The following is a 20,784-nucleotide window of genomic DNA, read 5'->3' as shown; positions in this document are numbered from 1 at the left end:
TGTTCATAAGCTTACCTGCAATGAGAAAAATTAAAAAAATCATCTAATTAATGACAATATTAAAACTAGCAAAAATGTAAAATATACACTTACCTGCAAAGCGGCCAAAAAATTCGACGAGGATGATTGACGACGCTTCTATCTGCCCCTAGAGATGTTAGTAAGCTTACCTGCAATGAAAAAAATTAAAAAATCATCTAATTAATAACATTATTAAAACTAGCAAAAATGTAAAATATACACTTACCTGCAAAACGGCCAAAAATTCGACGAGGATGATTGACGACGCTTCTATCTGCCCCTAGAGATGTTAATAAGCTTACCTGCAATGAGAAAAATTAAAAGTATCATCTAATTAATAACAATATAAAAACTAGCAAAAATTTAAAATATTCACTTACCTGCAAAACGGCCAAAAACTCGACGAGGATGACCAATGGCGTTCCTATCTGCCCCTAGAGATGTTAATAAACTTTCCTGCAATGAGAAAAATTAAAAAAATCATCTAATTAATAATAATATTAGAACTAGCAAAAATTTAAAATATACACTTACCTGCAAAACGGACAAAAATTCGACGAGGATGATCTACTATGCTTCTATCTGCCTCTAGAGATGCTAATAAGCTTACCTGAAATGAGAAAAAAAAAACTCACAAATTAACAAATTTAAACAACAAACAACAAAACAGAAAAAAAAACACAAAATGCACTTATCTTTAAAACGGCCAAGCATCCACAGAAGACTACCAATTAACGACCCTGAAACAAGAAAAATCAAAAATGAGAAAACAAATAAAATAAAAATAAAAACAGCAAGTCAATAATATTGAAAAAAAAAAGCAAAAAATATAAAAAGGAAAAAAAATAAATAAAGCAAAAAAGAAATATATAAAAAAAAGAAAAAAAATATATATATATATACAATTTCATTTTATTATTGCAAAAACAAACAAACAAAAACAAAGCAAAATAATATTATTTTATTATTGCACCACTAATGAAATATTTCTATTTCTTCTTCACTGCAATTCACACAAATGTACATACTTGATTCTTGATATGTATAATTGTGAGAATAGTTATGCGTATGCAAGCTAATGCATATGCTTTACTCACCCATGCCCACTGCAACAACTGGTCGGCGCCACAGACGGGAGGGGGTCAGACAGCTGAACTGGCTGTTCTTCACCCCTCTTCCACACTACACTTGACGACGATCAGCAGATGAGAACTGCAGCCCGATGCCCCATCCCAATTGGACCCTCATGGATTCCAGCGACTACCTGAAAAGAGAAGAAAAAAAGAGAGAATTAGTAAATAATCTATGTAAATTGTATTTATGTTAGCCGTTAAGTCTTGCAGTTTTGTCTTGTTTCGTAGTCATTTGATTTCACATATCACACTTCTGCATGGCGCCTGCGTGTGACCATTGTCGGATAGGTCAATACGCTAAAAAATGCTGAAAAAAAATACTAGAAAGCTGTAGGCAAATTAGCATAACGTAAGCAGCACAAAACACAAAGCAACTAGGGCATCCGATATGTTATCGGGCCAAGCAACATCGATATCAAAGTGCGATAAATGCAGTAATTTAAATTCAAATATGTTGCTTCGTGAAAGTAATGACTTGAATTAAGTATAAGAAAATTCTGAAAGAGAGAATTTGTAACTGCCGCTTCACGGCAGGCAATTGGCTGGCGCATACTCCACTGCTGACTGTTCGAGTGCGCAGACTTGCCGTTCTGTCCGCCTCGCTGCCGGTGGGCGCGCGCTGCGAAAAGCACTCTGTGCAATAGCTAATACTTAAACTATATATAATTGCGCTCATGTGTGCCGGAGGAGAACACGAGAACACTGGACTGCATGATCTGCTGATCCCCACCGTGCCTGGACGACTGAAGAAATGCTGCAGCTGCTGCCCTTTATATAGGGCGACTGAGACTCAAATTCAAGATCGCACTCAAATTTTGAGCTCGTTGCATTTGAGCTTTAGTTGACCACTGGGAAGACTCTCTGCTGCTGCTTTCTAGCTTCTGACAAATGATTCAGTGGCTCAGTCACTCTGTCATTTCGTCGCTCTGTCAGTCAGTCATCCTGTTGTTCAGTGGCTCTGTCACTCTGTCATTTCGTCGCTCTGTCAGTCAGTTGTACTGTTGTTCAGTGACTCAGTCACTCTGTCATTTCGTCGCTCTGTCAGTTAGTTGTACTGTTGTTCAGTGGCTCTGTCACTCTGTCATTTCGCTGTTCTGTCAATCAGTTGTACTGTGGTTCAGTGGCTCTGTCACTCTGTAACTCGGTCATTTTTTCGCTCTGTCAGTCAGTTGTACTGTTGTTCAGTGGCTCTGTCAGTCGGTCATTTCGTTGCTCTGTCAATCAGTTGTACTGTTGTTCAGTGGCTCTGTCACTCTGTCACTCGGTCATTTTGTCGCTCTGTCGGTCAGTTGTACTGTTGTTCAGTGGCTCTGTCGTTTTGTCGATCTGTTGCTCAGTCACTTCTGTCGGTCAGTCGATCCGTTATACACTTCACTTCACTTCACTGGACTGCATGATCTGCTGATCCCCACCGTGCCTGGACGACTGAAGAAATGCTGCAGCTGCTGCCCCTTATATAGGGCGACTGAGACTCAAATTAAAGATCGCACTCAAATTTGGAGCCCGTTGCATTTGAGCTTTAGTTGACCACTGGGAAGACTCTCTGCAGCTGCTTTCTAGCTTAGTTTTACTGAAATATAACTGACAAATGACAACTACAACGACAAAGACAGACGCGACGACACCACCAACAACAGCAACCCCAAACACCAATCACAAAGCACACCAACCGCACCACTAACACACAGCGATACTCAATAAACCACAAAGAGAAACGCCCAACAACAACAACAACCGCATCCAATAGACGTAATCCAGCAGCAAGGCACTTGGCTAGGCTACAACAGAAGCTAAAGGACGAGCAAGCCAAGTCAAGTAGCCTTGAAGAGCTACTTGAACAAAACAAGGCCATGTTCGAGAGGCTGGAGAAACAAATTGAACAAATTATGACTATAGTTATTACTTTATTGAAGTCAAACAAACAAAAACAAGTCATGGATGCAGGTGAGCCAATGCAGCAGAGGACTCCAAGGCGCGAAGAGGTTGACCTCCGAGAGCTGATGGACCTCAGCGACGAGTGCGAGGCGGTCTCAGCGATGATGTCATCAAGCTGGCGTACCAGCTCCACAACTACTAGTAAAACTACGCCAACGAGCGTAGCAATGTACTAGGTAGCTTACATCAACATTTGTGATGCCAATAAGCTTACCTGCAATGAGAAAAATTAAAAAAATCATCTAATTAATAACAATATTAAAACTAGCAAAAATTTAAAATATACACTTACCTGCAAAAAGGCCAAAAATTCGACGAGGATGATTGACGACGCTTCTATCTGCCCCTAGAGATGTTAGTAAGCTTACCTGCAATGAAAAAAATTAAAAAATCATCTAATTAATAACAATATAAAAACTAGCAAAAATTTAAAATATACACTTACCTGCAAAACGGACAAAAATTCGACGAGGATGATTGACGACGCTTCTATCTGCCCCTAGAGATGTTAGTAAGCTTACCTGCAATGAAAAAAATTAAAAAATCATCTAATTAATAACAATATAAAAACTAGCAAAAATTTAAAATATACACTTACCTCAAAACGGCCAAAAACTCGACGAGGATGATAATGACGTTCCTATCTGCCCCTAGAGATGTTAATAAACTTACCTGCAATGAAAAAATTAAAAAAATCATCTAATTAATGACAATATTAAAACTAGCAAAAATGTAAAATATACACTTACCTGCAAAGCGGCCAAAAATTCGACGAGGATGATTGACGACGCTTCTATCTGCCCCTAGAGATGTTAGTAAGCTTACCTGCAATGAAAAAAATTAAAAAATCATCTAATTAATAACAATATAAAAACTAGCAAAAATTTAAAATATACACTTACCTGCAAAACGGACAAAAATTCGACGAGAATGATTGACGACGCTTCTATCTGCCCCTAGAGTGTTAATAAGCTTACCTGCAATGAGAAAAATTTTTAAAATCATCTAATTAACAAGTAAGAAAGCTCTAGTCGAGACTACTCGACTACGAGATCCCCTGAACCCTTGGAGTAATAGCTATTTCAATAATTTTTCGCGTCTTTCAGCTTACACAAGAAACACGCACACACACACACACACGCACGCACGCACACACAGGCATACATACACACACATACATACACACATACACACACACACACACTACACAAACAATTACATACATATACACACACAAGCATAAACACGCATGGGCGGCAGTGAGCGCTTACTATGAGAACTTAATTGCTTAATAACTTTTTTGTGGACGTACGATCTTCATGAAACTTTTAGATTATGATTATGACATGGATATGCATGTAATTGCCAAAGCACAAGTCTCTAGTATTTGAAATACGCTTTTTACAAAAGTGATGGTGAGGGGGGTGAATTTAAGGGTGGGGGGTAAATTTTAACAAAAACCGAAATTGTATAAATTGCATATAAACATACATTAAAAATTTGGAGACTCTAGCAATAAAGGTGTAGAAGATATAATTTTATAACTGGTTTTCGATAAGGTTTTTTATCGATAAAAAAAGATCGGGATGAGTAATCGATTTTTAATGATAAACTTGATATGCGCGCTGTAATTACGAACATTTAAAAAAAAATTTGAAGTCTCTAGCTCTTATATCTTCTGAAATCGACGCGTTCATACATACGGACAGACGGACAGACGGACGGACGGACAGACGGACAGACAGACGGACAGGGCCAAATCAACTCAGCTCGTCGCCCTGATCAAGAATATATATACTTTGTGGGGTCTGCCACGCCTCCTTCTGCCTGTTACATACATTTCAACAAAACCATTATACCCTGATTTCCCATTGAAAATGGGTTCAGGGTATAATAACAATATAAGAACTAGCAAAAATTTAAAATATACACTTACCTGCAAAACGGACAAAAATTCGACGAGGAAGATCTACTATGCTTCTATCTGCCTCTAGAGATGCTAATAAGCTTACCTGAAATGAGAAAAAAAAGAACTCACAAATTAAAAAAGCTCTAGTCGAGACTGCTCGACTACGAGATCCCCTGAACCCTTGAAACAATAGATATTTCAATACTTTTTCGGAGACTTTCAGCTTACACAAGAAACACGCACACACACACACACAGTACGCAAACACAGACACACATACACACACACGCATACAGACACACATACACACACACACAGCATACATACACAAACGCATACACACACACACATACACACACACATACACAAAACATACACACACAAGCAACCACGCATAAACACGCATGGGCTGCAGTGTGCGCTTACTATGAGAACTTAATTGTTTAATAACTTTTTTTATGGACGTACGATCTTCATGAAACTTTTAGATTATGATTATAACATGAATATGCATGTAATTGCCAAAGCACAAGTCTCTAGTATTTGAAATACGCTTTTTACAAAAGTGAGGGTGAGGGGGAGAATTTAGAGGTGGGGGGTAAATTTTAACAAAAACCGAAATTGTATAAACGGCATATAAGCATACATTAAAAATTTGGAGTCTCTAGCAATAAAGGTGTAGAAGATATAATTTTATAACTGGGTTTCGATAAGGTTTTTTATCGATAAAAAAGATCGAGATGAGTTATCGATTTTTAATGATAAACTTGATATGCGCGCTGTAATTACGGACATTTTAAAAAAAATTTGAAGTCTCTAGCTCTTATATCTTCTGAAATCGACGCGTTCATACATACGGACAGACGGACAGACGGACAGACAGACGGACAGGGCCAAATCAACTCAGCTCGTCGCCCTGATCAAGAATATATATATTTTGTGGGGTCTGCCACGCCTCCTTCTGCCTGTTACATACATTTCAACAAAACCATTATACCCTGATTTCCCATTGAAAATGGGTTCAGGGTAAAAAAAGAACTCACAAATTAACAAATTTAAACAACAAAACAACAAAACAGAAAAAAACACAAAATGCACTTATCTTCAAAACGGCCAAGCATCCACAGAAGACTACCAATTAACGACCCTGAAACATGAAAAAACAAAAATGAGAAAAAATAAAATAAAAACAAGTAAGAAAGCTCTAGTCGAGACTGCTCGACTACGAGATCCCCTGAACCCTTGGAGCAATAGATATTTCAATACTTTTTCGCGACTTTCAGCTTACACAAGAAACACGCACACACACACACACACGCACGTACGCACACACAGGTAAACATACACACACACGCATATAGACACACATACACACACACACGCATACAGACACAAACGCATACACACACACACATACACACACACATACACATACAAGCAACCACGCATAAACACGCATGGGCTGCAGTGTGCGCTTACTATGAGAACTTAATTGTTTAATAACTTTTTTTATGGACGTACGATCTTCATGAAACTTTTAGATTATGATTATAACATGAATATGCATGTACTTGCCAAAGCACAAGTCTCTAGTATTTGAAATACGCTTTTTACAAAAGTGAGGGTGAGGGGGTGAATTTAGAGGTGGGGGGTAAATTTTAACAAAAACCGAAATTGTATAAATTGCATATAAGCATACATTAAAAATTTGGAGACTCTAGCAATAAAGGTGTAGATGATATAATTTTATAACTGGGTTTCGATAAGGTTTTTATCGATAAAAAAGATCGGGATGAGTTATCGATTTTTAATGATAAACTTGATATGCGCGCTGTAATTACGGACATTTAAAAAAAAATTTGAAGTCTCTAGCTCTTATATCTTCTGAAATCGACGCGTTCATACATACGGACAGACGGACAGACGGACAGACGGACAGACAGACGGACAGGGCCAAATCAACTCAGCTCGTCACCCTGATCAAGAATATATATACTTTGTGGGGTCTGCCACGCCTCCTTCTCCCTGTTACATACATTTCAACAAAACCATTATACCCTGATTTCCCATTGAAAATGGGTTCAGCGTATAAAAACAAAGTAAAAAGAACTCTAGTCGAGACTGCTCGACTACGAGATCCCCTGAACCCTTGGAGCAATAGATATTTCAATACTTTTCGCGACTTTCAGCTTACACAAGAAACACGCACACACACACACACACCACGTACACAGGTAAACATACACACACACGCATAAAGACACACATACACACACACACGCATACAGACACAAACGCATACACACACACACACACACACACACATACACATACAAGCAACCACGCATAAACACGCATGGGCTGCAGTGTGCGCTAACATATGAGAACTTAATTGTTTAATAACTTTTTTTATGGACGTACGATCTTCATGAAACTTTTAGATTATGATTATAACATGAATATGCATGTAATTGCCAAAGCACAAGTCTCTAGTATTTGAAATACGCTTTTTACAAAAGTGAGGGTGAGGGGGTGAATTTAGAGGTGGGGGGTAAATTTTAACAAAAAACCGAAATTGTATAAATTGCATATAAGCATACATTAAAAATTTGGAGACTCTAGCAATAAAGGTGTAGAAGATATAATTTTATAACTGGGTTTCGATAAGGTTTTTTATCGATAAAAAAAGATCGAGATGAGTTATCGATTTTTAATGATAAACTTGATATGCGCGCTGTAATTACGGACATTTAAAAAAAAATTTGAAGTCTCTAGCTCTTATATCTTCTGAAATCGACGCGTTCATACATACGGACAGACGGACAGACGGACAGACAGACGGACAGGGCCAAATCAACTCAGCTCGTCACCCTGATCAAGAATATATATACTTTGTGGGGTCTGCCACGCCTCCTTCTGCCTGTTACATACATTTCAACAGAACCATTATACCCTGATTTCCCATTGAAAATGGGTTCAGGGTATAAAAAGAAAAAAAAAATATATATATATATATACAATTTCATTTTATTATTGCAAAAACAAACAAACAAAAACAAAGCAAAACAAGTAAGAAAGCTCTAGTCGAGACTGCTCGACTACGAGATCCCCTGAACCCTTGGAGCAATAGATATTTCAATAATTTTTCGCGACTTTCAGTTTACATAAGAAACACGCACACACACACACACACACGCACGTACGCACACACAGGCATACACACGCATACAGACACACATACACACACACACGCATAAATACACAAACGCATACACAGACATACACACACACATACACAAACACATACACACACAAGCAACCACGCATAAACACGCATGGGCTGCAGTGTGCGCTTACTATGAGAACTTAATTGTTTAATAACTTTTTTTATGGACGTACGATCTTCATGAAACTTTCAGATTATAATTATAACATGAATATGCATGTAATTGCCAAAGCACAAGTCTCTAGTATTTGAAATACGCTTATTACAAAAGTGAGGGTGAGGGGGTGAATTTAGAGGTGGGGGGTAAATTTTAACAAAAATCGAAATTGTATAAATTGCATATAAGCATACATTAAAAATTTGGAGACTCTAGCAATAAAGGTGTAGAAGATATAATTTTATAACTGGGTTTCGATAAGGTTTTTTTATCGATAAAAAAGATCGAGATGAGTTATCGATTTTTAATGATAAACTTGATATGCGCGCTGTAATTACGGACATTTAAAAAAAAAATTTGAAGTCTCTAGCTCTTATATCTTCTGAAATCGACGCGTTCATACATACGGACAGACGGACAGACGGACAGACGGACAGACAGACGGACAGGGCCAAATCAACTCAGCTCGTCACCCTGATCAAGAATATATATACTTTGTGGGGTCTGCCACGCCTCCTTCTCCCTGTTACATACATTTCAACAAAACCATTATACCCTGATTTCCCATTGAAAATGGGTTCAGGGTATAATAATATTATTTTATTATTGCACCACTAATGAAATATTTCTATTTCTTCTTCACTGCAATTCACACAAATGTACATACTTGATTCTTGATATGTATAATTGTGAGAATAGTTATGCGTATGCAAGCTAATGCATATGCTTTACTCACCCATGCCCACTGCAACAACTGGTCGGCGCCACAGACGGGAGGGGGTCAGACAGCTGGACTGGCTGTTCTTCACCCCTCTTCCACACTACACTTGACGACGATCAGCAGATGAGAACTGCAGCCCGATGCCCCATCCCAATTGGACCCTCATGGATTCCAGCGATTACCTGAAAAGAGAAGAAAAAAAGAGAGAGAATTAGTAAATAATCTATGTAAATTGTATTTATGTTAGCCGTTAAGTCTTGCAGTTTTGTCTTGTTTCGTAGTCATTTGATTTCACATATCACACTTCTACATGGCGCCTGCGTGTGACCATTGTCGGATAGGTCAATACGCTAAAAAATGCTGAAAAAAAATACTAGAAAACTGTAGGCAAATTAGCATAACGTAAGCAGCACAAAACACAAAGCAACTAGGGCATCCGATATGTTATCGGGCCAAGCAACATCGATATCAAAGTGCGATAAATGCAGTAATTTAAATTCAAATATGTTGCTTCGTGAAAGTAATGACTTGAATTAAGTATAAGAGAATTCTGAAAGAGAGAATTTGTAACTGCCGCTTCACGGCAGGCAATTGGCTGGCGCATACTCCACTGCTGACTATTCGAGTGCGCAGACTTGCCGTTCTGTCCGCCTCGCTGCCGGTGGGCGCGCGCCGCGAAAAGCACTCTGTGCAATAGCTAATACTTAAACTATATATAATTGCGCTCATGTGTGCCGGAGGAGAACACGAGAACACTGGACTGCATGATCTGCTGATCCCCACCGTGCCTGGACGACTGAAGAAATGCTGCAGCTGCTGCCCTTTATATAGGGCGACTGAGACTCAAATTAAAGATCGCACTCAAATTTGGAGCCCGTTGCATTTGAGCTTTAGTTGACCACTGGGAAGACTCTCTGCAGCTGCTTTCTAGCTTAGTTTTACTGAAATATAACTGACAAATGACAACTACAACGACAAAGACAGACGCGACGACACCACCAACAACAGCAACCCCAAACACCAATCACAAAGCCCACCAACCGCACCACTAACACACAGCGATACTCAATAAACCACAAAGAGAAACGCCCAACAACAATAACAACCGCATCCAATGGACGTAATCCAGCAGCAAGGCACTTGGCTAGGCTACAACAGAAGCTAAAGGACGAGCAAGCCAAGTCAAGTAGCCTTGAAGAGCTACTTGAACAAAACAAGGCCATGTTCGAGAGGCTGGAGAAACAAATTGAACAAATTATGACTATAGTTATTACTTTATTGAAGTCAAACAAACAAAAACAAGTCATGGATGCAGGTGAGCCAATGCAGCAGAGGACTCCAAGGCGCGAAGAGGTTGACCTGCGAGAGCTGATGGACCTCAGCGACGAGTGCGAGGCGGTCTCAGCGATGACGTCATCAAGCTGGCGTACCAGCTCCACAACTACTAGTAAAACTACGCCAACGAGCGTAGCAATGTACTAGGTAGCTTACATCAACATTTGTGATGCCAATAAGCTTACATGCAATGAGAAAAATTAAAAAAATCATCTAATTAATAACAATATTAAATCTAGCAAAAATTTAAAATATACACTTACCTGCAAAACGGCCAAAAATTCGACGAGGATGATTGACGACGCTTCTATCTGCCCCTAGAGATGTTAATAAGCTTACCTGCAATGAGAAAAATTAAAAATATCATCTAATTAATAACAATATAAAAACTAGCAAAAATTTAAAATATACACTTACCTGCAAAACGGCCAAAAAACTCGACGAGGATGACCAATGGCGTTCCTATCTGCCCCTAGAGATGTTAATAAACTTTCCTGCAATGAGAAAATTAAAAAAATCATCTAATTAATAACAATATTAGAACTAGCAAAAATTTAAAATATACACTTACCTGCAAAACGGCCAAAAATTCGACGAGAATGATTGACGACGCTTCTATCTGCCCCTAGAGTGTTAATAAGCTTACCTGCAATGAGAAAAATTTTAAAAATCATCTAATTAATAACAATATTAAATCTAGCAAAAATTTAAAATATACACTTACCTGCAAAACGGCCAAAAATTCGACGAGGATGATTGACGACGCTTCTATCTGCCCCTAGAGATGTTAATAAGCTTACCTGCAATGAGAAAAATTTTAAAAAATCATCTAATTAATAATAATCTAAAAACTAGCAAAAATTTAAAATATACACTTACCTGCAAAACGGCCAAAAAACTCAACGAGGATGACCAATGACGTTCCTATCTGCCCCTAGAGATGTTAATAAACTTTCCTGCAATTAGAAAAATTAAAAAAATCATCTAATTAATAACAATATTAAAACTAGCAAAAATTTAAAATATACACTTACCTGCAAAACGGCCAAAAATTCGACGAGGATGATTGACGACGCTTCTATCTGCCCCTAGAGATGTTAATAAGCTTACCTGCAATGAGAAAAATTAAAAATATCATCTAATTAATAACAATATAAAAACTAGCAAAAATTTAAAATATACACTTACCTGCAAAACGGCCAAAAACTCGACGAGGATGACCAATGGCGTTCCTATCTGCCCCTAGAGATGTTAATAAACTTACCTGCAATGAGAAAAATTAAAAAAATCATCTAATTAATGACAATATTAAAACTAGCAAAAATTTAAAATATACACTTACCTGCAAAACGGCCAAAAACTCGACGAGGATGACCAATGGCGTTCCTATCTGCCCCTAGAGATGTTAATAAACTTACCTGCAATGAGAAAAATTAAAAAAATCATCTAATTAATGACAATATTAAAACTAGCAAAAATTTAAAATATACACTTACCTGCAAAACGGCCAAAAATTCGACGAGGATGATTGACGACGCTTCTATCTGCCCCTAGAGATGTTAATAAGCTTACCTGCAATGAGAAAAATTAAAAATATCATCTAATTAATAACATTATTAAAACTAGCAAAAATTTAAAATATACACTTACCTGCAAAACGGCCAAAAACTCGACGAGGATGACCAATGGCGCTCCTATCTGCCCCTAGAGATGTTAATAAACTTTCCTGCAATGAGAAAAATTAAAAAAATCATCTAATTAATAACAATATTAGAACTAGCAAAAATTTAAAATATACACTTACCTGCAAAACGGACAAAAATTCGACGAGAATGATTGACGACGCTTCTATCTGCCCCTAGAGTGTTAATAAGCTTACCTGCAATGAGAAAAATTTTAAAAATCATCTAATTAATAACAATATAAGAACTAGCAAAAATTTAAAATATACACTTACCTGCAAAACGGACAAAAATTCGACGAGGATGATCTACTATGCTTCTATCTGCCTCTAGAGATGCTAATAAGCTTACCTGAAATGAGAAAAAAAAGAACTCACAAATTAACAAATTTAAACAACAAACAACAAAACAGAAAAAAAACACAAAAATGCACTTATCTTCAAAACGGCCAAGCATCCACAGAAGACTACCAATTAACGACCCTGAAACAAGAAAAATCAAAAATGAGAAAACAAATAAAATAAAAATAACAAGTAAGAAAGCTCTAGTCGAGACTGCTCGACTACGAGATCCCCTGAACCCTTGGAGCAATAGATATTTCAATACTTTTTCGCGACTTTCAGCTTACACAAAAAACACGCACACACACACACCCACGCACGTACGCACACACAGGTATACATACACACACACGCATACAGACACACATACACACACACACACATACATACAGACACAAACGCATACACACACACACACATAAACACACACACACACACACACACACACACACACACATACACATACAAGCAACCACGCATAAACACGCATGGGCTGCAGTGTGCGCTTACTATGAGAACTTAATTGTTTAATAACTTTTTTTTATGGACGTACGATCTTCATGAAACTTTTAGATTATGATTATAACATGAATATGCATGTAATTGCCAAAGCACAAGTCTCTAGTATTTGAAATACGCTTTTTACAAAAGTGACGGTGAGGGGGTGAATTTAGTGGTGGGGGGTAAATTTCAACAAAAACCGAAATTGTATAAATGGCATATAAGCATACATTAAAAATTTGGAGACTCTAGCAATAAAGGTGTAGAAGATATAATTTTATAACTGGGTTTCGATAAGGGTTTTTTATCGATAAAAAAAGATCGAGATGAGTTATCGATTTTTAATGATAAACTTGATATGCGCGCTGTAATTACGGACATTTTAAAAAAAATTTGAAGTCTCTAGCTCTTATATCTTCTGAAATCGACGCGTTCATACATACGGACAGACGGACAGACGGACAGACAGACGGACAGGGCCAAATCAACTCAGCTCGTCACCCTGATCAAGAATATATATACTTTGTGGGGTCTGCCACGCCTCCTTCTCCCTGTTACATACATTTCAACAAAACCATTATACCCTGATTTCCCATTGAAAATGGGTTCAGGGTATAAAAACAGCAAGTCAATAATATTGAAAAAAAAAAAAAAAAATATAAAAAGGAAAACAAAATAAATAAAGCAAAAAAGAAATATATAAAAAAAAGAAAAAAAAATATATATATATATACAATTTCATTTTATTATTGCAAAAACAAACAAACAAAAACAAAGCAAAATAATATTATTTTATTATTGCACCACTAATGAAATATTTCTATTTCTTCTTCACTGCAATTCACACAAATGTACATACTTGATTCTTGATATGTATAATTGTGAGAATAGTTATGCGTATGCAAGCTAATGCATATGCTTTACTCACCCATGCCCACTGCAACAACTGGTCGGCGCCACAGACGGGAGGGGGTCAGACAGCTGAACTGGCTGTTCTTCACCCCTCTTCCACACTACACTTGACGACGATCAGCAGATGAGAACTGCAGCCCGATGCCCCATCCCAATTGGACCCTCATGGATTCCAGCGACTACCTGAAAAGAGAAGAAAAAAAGAGAGAGAATTAGTAAATAATCTATGTAAATTGTATTTATGTTAGCCGTTAAGTCTTGCAGTTTTGTCTTGTTTCGTAGTCATTTGATTTCACATATCACACTTCTGCATGGCGCCTGCGTGTGACCATTGTCGGATAGGTCAATACGCTAAAAAATGCTGGAAAAAATACTAGAAAGCTGTAGGCAAATTAGCATAACGTAAGCAGCACAAAACACAAAGCAACTAGGGCATCCGATATGTTATCGGGCCAAGCAACATCGATATCAAAGTGCGATAAATGCAGTAATTTAAATTCAAATATGTTGCTTCGTGAAAGTAATGACTTGAATTAAGTATAAGAGAATTCTGAAAGAGAGAATTTGTAACTGCCGCTTCACGGCAGGCAATTGGCTGGCGCATACTCCACTGCTGACTGTTCGAGTGCGCAGACTTGCCGTTCTGTCCGCCTCGCTGCCGGTGGGCGCGCGCCGCGAAAAGCACTCTGTGCAATAGCTAATACTTAAACTATATATAATTGCGCTCATGTGTGCCGGAGGAGAACACGAGAACACTGGACTGCATGATCTGCTGATCCCCACCGCGCCTGGACGACTGAAGAAATGCTGCAGCTGCTGCCCTTTATATAGGGCGACTGAGACTCAAATTCAAGATCGCACTCAAATTTTGAGCTCGTTGCATTTGAGCTTTAGTTGACCACTGGGAAGACTCTCTGCTGCTGCTTTCTAGCTTCTGACAAATGATTCAGTGGCTCAGTCACTCTGTCATTTCGTCGCTCTGTCAGTCAGTCATCCTGTTGTTCAGTGGCTCTGTCACTCTGTCATTTCGTCGCTCTGTCAGTCAGTTGTACTGTTGTTCAGTGACTCAGTCACTCTGTCATTTCGTCGCTCTGTCAGTTAGTTGTACTGTTGTTCAGTGGCTCTGTCACTCTGTCATTTCGCTGTTCTGTCAATCAGTTGTACTGTGGTTCAGTGGCTCTGTCACTCTGTAACTCGGTCATTTTTTCGCTCTGTCAGTCAGTTGTACTGTTGTTCAGTGGCTCTGTCAGTCGGTCATTTCGTTGCTCTGTCAATCAGTTGTACTGTTGTTCAGTGGCTCTGTCACTCTGTCACTCGGTCATTTTGTCGCTCTGTCGGTCAGTTGTACTGTTGTTCAGTGGCTCTGTCGTTTTGTCGATCTGTTGCTCAGTCACTTCTGTCGGTCAGTCGATCCGTTATACACTTCACTTCACTTCACTGGACTGCATGATCTGCTGATCCCCACCGTGCCTGGACGACCGAAGAAATGCTGCAGCTGCTGCCCTTTATATAGGGCGACTGAGACTCAAATTAAAGATCGCACTCAAATTTGGAGCCCGTTGCATTTGAGCTTTAGTTGACCACTGGGAAGACTCTCTGCAGCTGCTTTCTAGCTTAGTTTTACTGAAATATAACTGACAAATGACAACTACAACGACAAAGACAGACGCGACGACACCACCAACAACAGCAACCCCAAACACCAATCACAAAGCCCACCAACCGCACCACTAACACATAGCGATACTCAATAAACCACAAAGAGAAACGCCCAACAACAACAACAACCGCATCCAATGGACGTAATCCAGCAGCAAGGCACTTGGCTAGGCTACAACAGAAGCTAAAGGACGAGCAAGCCAAGTCAAGTAGCCTTGAAGAGCTACTTGAACAAAACAAGGCCATGTTCGAGAGGCTGGAGAAACAAATTGAACAAATTATGACTATAGTTATTACTTTATTGAAGTCAAACAAACAAAAACAAGTCATGGATGCAGGTGAGCCAATGCAGCAGAGGACTCCAAGGCGCGAAGAGGTTGACATCCGAGAGCTGATGGACCTCAGCGACGAGTGCGAGGCGGTGTCAGCGATGACGTCATCAAGCTGGCGTACCAGCTCCACAACTACTAGTAAAACTACGCCAACGAGCGTAGCAATGTACTAGGTAGCTTACATCAACATTTGTGATGCCAATAAGCTTACCTGCAATGAGAAAAATTAAAAAAATCATCTAATTAATAACAATATTAAAACTAGCAAAAATTTAAAATATAGACTTACCTGCAAAAAGGCCAAAAATTCGACGAGGATGATTGACGACGCTTCTATCTGCCCCTAGAGATGTTAGTAAGCTTACCTGCAATGAAAAAAATTAAAAAAATCATCTAATTAATGACAATATTAAAACTAGCAAAAATTTAAAATATACACTTACCTGCAAAACGGCCAAAAATTCGACGAGGATGATTGACGACGCTTCTATCTGCCCCTAGAGATGTTAGTAAGCTTACCTGCAATGAAAAAAATTAAAAAAATCATCTAATTAATAACAATATTAAAACTAGCAAAAATTTAAAATATACACTTACCTGCAAAATGGCCAAAAACTCGACGAGGATGACCAATGACGTTCCTATCTGCCCCTAGAGATGTTCATAAGCTTACCTGCAATGAGAAAAATTAAAAAAATCATCTAATTAATGACAATATTAAAACTAGCAAAAATGTAAAATATACACTTACCTGCAAAGCGGCCAAAAATTCGACGAGGATGATTGACGACGCTTCTATCTGCCCCTAGAGATGTTAGTAAGCTTACCTGCAATGAAAAAAATTAAAAAATCATCTAATTAATAACATTATTAAAACTAGCAAAAATGTAAAATATACACTTACCTGCAAAACGGCCAAAAATTCGACGAGGATGATTGACGACGCTTCTATCTGCCCCTAGAGATGTTAATAAGCTTACCTGCAATGAGAAAAATTAAAAATATCATCTAATTAATAACAATATAAAAACTAGCAAAAATTTAAAATATTCACTTACCTGCAAAACGGCCAAAAACTCGACGAGGATGACCAATGGCGTTCCTATCTGCCCCTAGAGATGTTAATAAACTTTCCTGCAATGAGAAAAATTAAAAAAAATCATCTAATTAATAATAATATTAGAACTAGCAAAAATTTAAAATATACACTTACCTGCAAAACGGACAAAAATTCGACGAGGATGATCTACTATGCTTCTATCTGCCTCTAGAGATGCTAATAAGCTTACCTGAAATGAGAAAAAAAAAACTCACAAATTAACAAATTTAAACAACAAACAACAAAACAGAAAAAAAAAACACAAAATGCACTTATCTTCAAAACGGCCAAGCATCCACAGAAGACTACCAATTAACGACCCTGAAACAAGAAAAATCAAAAATGAGAAAACAAATAAAATAAAAATAAAAACAGCAAGTCAATAATATTGAAAAAAAAAAAAAAAAAAATATAAAAAGGAAAAAAAATAAATAAAGCAAAAAAGAAATATATAAAAAAAAAAAAAAAATATATATATATATACAATTTCATTTTATTATTGCAAAAACAAACAAACAAAAACAAAAGCAAAATAATATTATTTTATTATTGCACCACTAATGAAATATTTCTATTTCTTCTTCACTGCAATTCACACAAATGTACATACTTGATTCTTGATATGTATAATTGTGAGAATAGTTATGCGTATGCAAGCTAATGCATATGCTTTACTCACCCATGCCCACTGCAACAACTGGTCGGCGCCACAGACGGGAGGGGGTCAGACAGCTGAACTGGCTGTTCTTCACCCCCTCTTCCACACTACACTTGACGACGATCAGCAGATGAGAACTGCAGCCCGATGCCCCATCCCAATTGGACCCTCATGGATTCCAGCGACTACCTGAAAAGAGAAGAAAAAAAGAGAGAGAATTAGTAAATAATCTATGTAAATTGTATTTATGTTAGCCGTTAAGTCTTGCAGTTTTGTCTTGTTTCGTAGTCATTTGATTTCACATATCACACTTCTGCATGGCGCCTGCGTGTGACCATTGTCGGATAGGTCAATACGCTAAAAAATGCTGGAAAAAATACTAGAAAGCTGTAGGCAAATTAGCATAACGTAAGCAGCACAAAACACAAAGCAACTAGGGCATCCGATATGTTATCGGGCCAAGCAACATCGATATCAAAGTGCGATAAATGCAGTAATTTAAATTCAAATATGTTGCTTCGTGAAAGTAATGACTTGAATTAAGTATAAGAAAATTCTGAAAGAGAGAATTTGTAACTGCCGCTTCACGGCAGGCAATTGGCTGGCGCATACTCCACTGCTGACTGTTCGAGTGCGCAGACTTGCCGTTCTGTCCGCCTCGCTGCCGGTGGGCGCGCGCTGCGAAAAGCACTCTGTGCAATAGCTAATACTTAAACTATATATAATTGCGCTCATGTGTGCCGGAGGAGAACACGAGAACACTGGACTGCATGATCTGCTGATCCCCACCGTGCCTGGACGACTGAAGAAATGCTGCAGCTGCTGCCCTTTATATAGGGCGACTGAGACTCAAATTCAAGATCGCACTCAAATTTTGAGCTCGTTGCATTTGAGCTTTAGTTGACCACTGGGAAGACTCTCTGCTGCTGCTTTCTAGCTTCTGACAAATGATTCAGTGGCTCAGTCACTCTGTCATTTCGTCGCTCTGTCAGTCAGTCATCCTGTTGTTCAGTGGCTCTGTCACTCTGTCATTTCGTCGCTCTGTCAGTCAGTTGTACTGTTGTTCAGTGACTCAGTCACTCTGTCATTTCGTCGCTCTGTCAGTTAGTTGTACTGTTGTTCAGTGGCTCTGTCACTCTGTCATTTCGCTGTTCTGTCAATCAGTTGTACTGTGGTTCAGTGGCTCTGTCACTCTGTAACTCGGTCATTTTTTCGCTCTGTCAGTCAGTTGTACTGTTGTTCAGTGGCTCTGTCAGTCGGTCATTTCGTTGCTCTGTCAATCAGTTGTACTGTTGTTCAGTGGCTCTGTCACTCTGTCACTCGGTCATTTTGTCGCTCTGTCGGTCAGTTGTACTGTTGTTCAGTGGCTCTGTCGTTTTGTCGATCTGTTGCTCAGTCACTTCTGTCGGTCAGTCGATCCGTTATACACTTCACTTCACTTCACTGGACTGCATGATCTGCTGATCCCCACCGTGCCTGGACGACTGAAGAAATGCTGCAGCTGCTGCCCCTTATATAGGGCGACTGAGACTCAAATTAAAGATCGCACTCAAATTTGGAGCCCGTTGCATTTGAGCTTTAGTTGACCACTGGGAAGACTCTCTGCAGCTGCTTTCTAGCTTAGTTTTACTGAAATATAACTGACAAATGACAACTACAACGACAAAGACAGACGCGACGACACCACCAACAACAGCAACCCCAAACACCAATCACAAAGCACACCAACCGCACCACTAACACACAGCGATACTCAATAAACCACAAAGAGAAACGCCCAACAACAACAACAACCGCATCCAATAGACGTAATCCAGCAGCAAGGCACTTGGCTAGGCTACAACAGAAGCTAAAGGACGAGCAAGCCAAGTCAAGTAGCCTTGAAGAGCTACTTGAACAAAACAAGGCCATGTTCGAGAGGCTGGAGAAACAAATTGAACAAATTATGACTATAGTTATTACTTTATTGAAGTCAAACAAACAAAAACAAGTCATGGATGCAGGTGAGCCAATGCAGCAGAGGACTCCAAGGCGCGAAGAGGTTGACCTCCGAGAGCTGATGGACCTCAGCGACGAGTGCGAGGCGGTCTCAGCGATGATGTCATCAAGCTGGCGTACCAGCTCCACAACTACTAGTAAAACTACGCCAACGAGCGTAGCAATGTACTAGGTAGCTTACATCAACATTTGTGATGCCAATAAGCTTACCTGCAATGAGAAAAATTAAAAAAATCATCTAATTAATAACAATATTAAAACTAGCAAAAATTTAAAATATACACTTACCTGCAAAAAGGCCAAAAATTCGACGAGGATGATTGACGACGCTTCTATCTGCCCCTAGAGATGTTAGTAAGCTTACCTGCAATGAAAAAAATTAAAAAAATCATCTAATTAATAACAATATTAAAACTAGCAAAAATGTAAAATATACACTTACCTGCAAAACGGCCAAAAATTCGACGAGGATGATTGACGGCGCTTCTATCTGCCCCTAGAGATGTTAGTAAGCTTACCTGCAATGAAAAAAATTAAAAAAATCATCTAATTAATAACAATATTAAAACTAGCAAAAATTTAAAATATACACTTACCTGCAAAACGGCCAAAAACTCGACGAGGATGACTAATGACGTTCCTATCTGCCCCTAGAGATGTTAATAAACTTACCTGCAATGAGAAAAATTAAAAAAATCATCTAATTAATGACAATATTAAAACTAGCAAAAATGTAAAATATACACTTACCTGCAAAGCGGCCAAAAAATTCGACGAGGATGATTGACGACGCTTCTATCTGCCCCTAGAGATGTTAGTAAGCTTACCTGCAATGAAAAAAATTAAAAAATCATCTAATTAATAACAATATAAAAACTAGCAAAAATTTAAAATATACACTTACCTGCAAAACGGACAAAAATTCGACGAGAATGATTGACGACGCTTCTATCTGCCCCTAGAGTGTTAATAAGCTTACCTGCAATGAGAAAAATTTTTAAAATCATCTAATTAACAAGTAAGAAAGCTCTAGTCGAGACTACTCGACTACGAGATCCCCTGAACCCTTGGAGTAATAGCTATTTCAATAATTTTTCGCGTCTTTCAGCTTACACAAGAAACACGCACACACACACACACACACACACGCACACACAGGCATACA

At 38.4% G+C, this 20,784-nt stretch overlaps 3 long non-coding RNA genes across 3 annotated transcripts; all 3 read right to left on the bottom strand.

The window, feature by feature from the left end:
* Nucleotides 1-3,038: 3,038 nt before the first annotated feature.
* LOC122756856 lies at nucleotides 3,039-3,424 on the bottom strand. The gene is made up of 2 exons (XR_006356710.1): nucleotides 3,382-3,424; nucleotides 3,039-3,303 (listed from the first exon to the last, which is right to left on the bottom strand). It is a non-coding gene; the product is annotated as an uncharacterized LOC122756856 (long non-coding RNA).
* A 12,386-nt stretch (nucleotides 3,425-15,810) lies between these two features.
* Nucleotides 15,811-16,196, bottom strand: LOC122756857. The gene is made up of 2 exons (XR_006356711.1): nucleotides 16,154-16,196; nucleotides 15,811-16,075 (listed from the first exon to the last, which is right to left on the bottom strand). It is a non-coding gene; the product is annotated as an uncharacterized LOC122756857 (long non-coding RNA).
* A 3,368-nt stretch (nucleotides 16,197-19,564) lies between these two features.
* Nucleotides 19,565-19,950, bottom strand: LOC122756855. Its single transcript, XR_006356709.1, has 2 exons — nucleotides 19,908-19,950; nucleotides 19,565-19,829 (listed from the first exon to the last, which is right to left on the bottom strand). It is a non-coding gene; the product is annotated as an uncharacterized LOC122756855 (long non-coding RNA).
* Nucleotides 19,951-20,784: the final 834 nt, after the last annotated feature.

The sequence above is a fragment of the Drosophila mojavensis genome, unplaced genomic scaffold, assembly GCF_018153725.1.
Source record: "Drosophila mojavensis isolate 15081-1352.22 unplaced genomic scaffold, ASM1815372v1 contig_183, whole genome shotgun sequence".
In the NCBI taxonomy this organism is placed as follows: Eukaryota; Metazoa; Arthropoda; class Insecta; order Diptera; family Drosophilidae; genus Drosophila; species Drosophila mojavensis.
The sequence above is the reverse complement of the archived record's forward strand: the minus strand, read 5'-3'. Positions and strand labels throughout refer to the sequence as shown.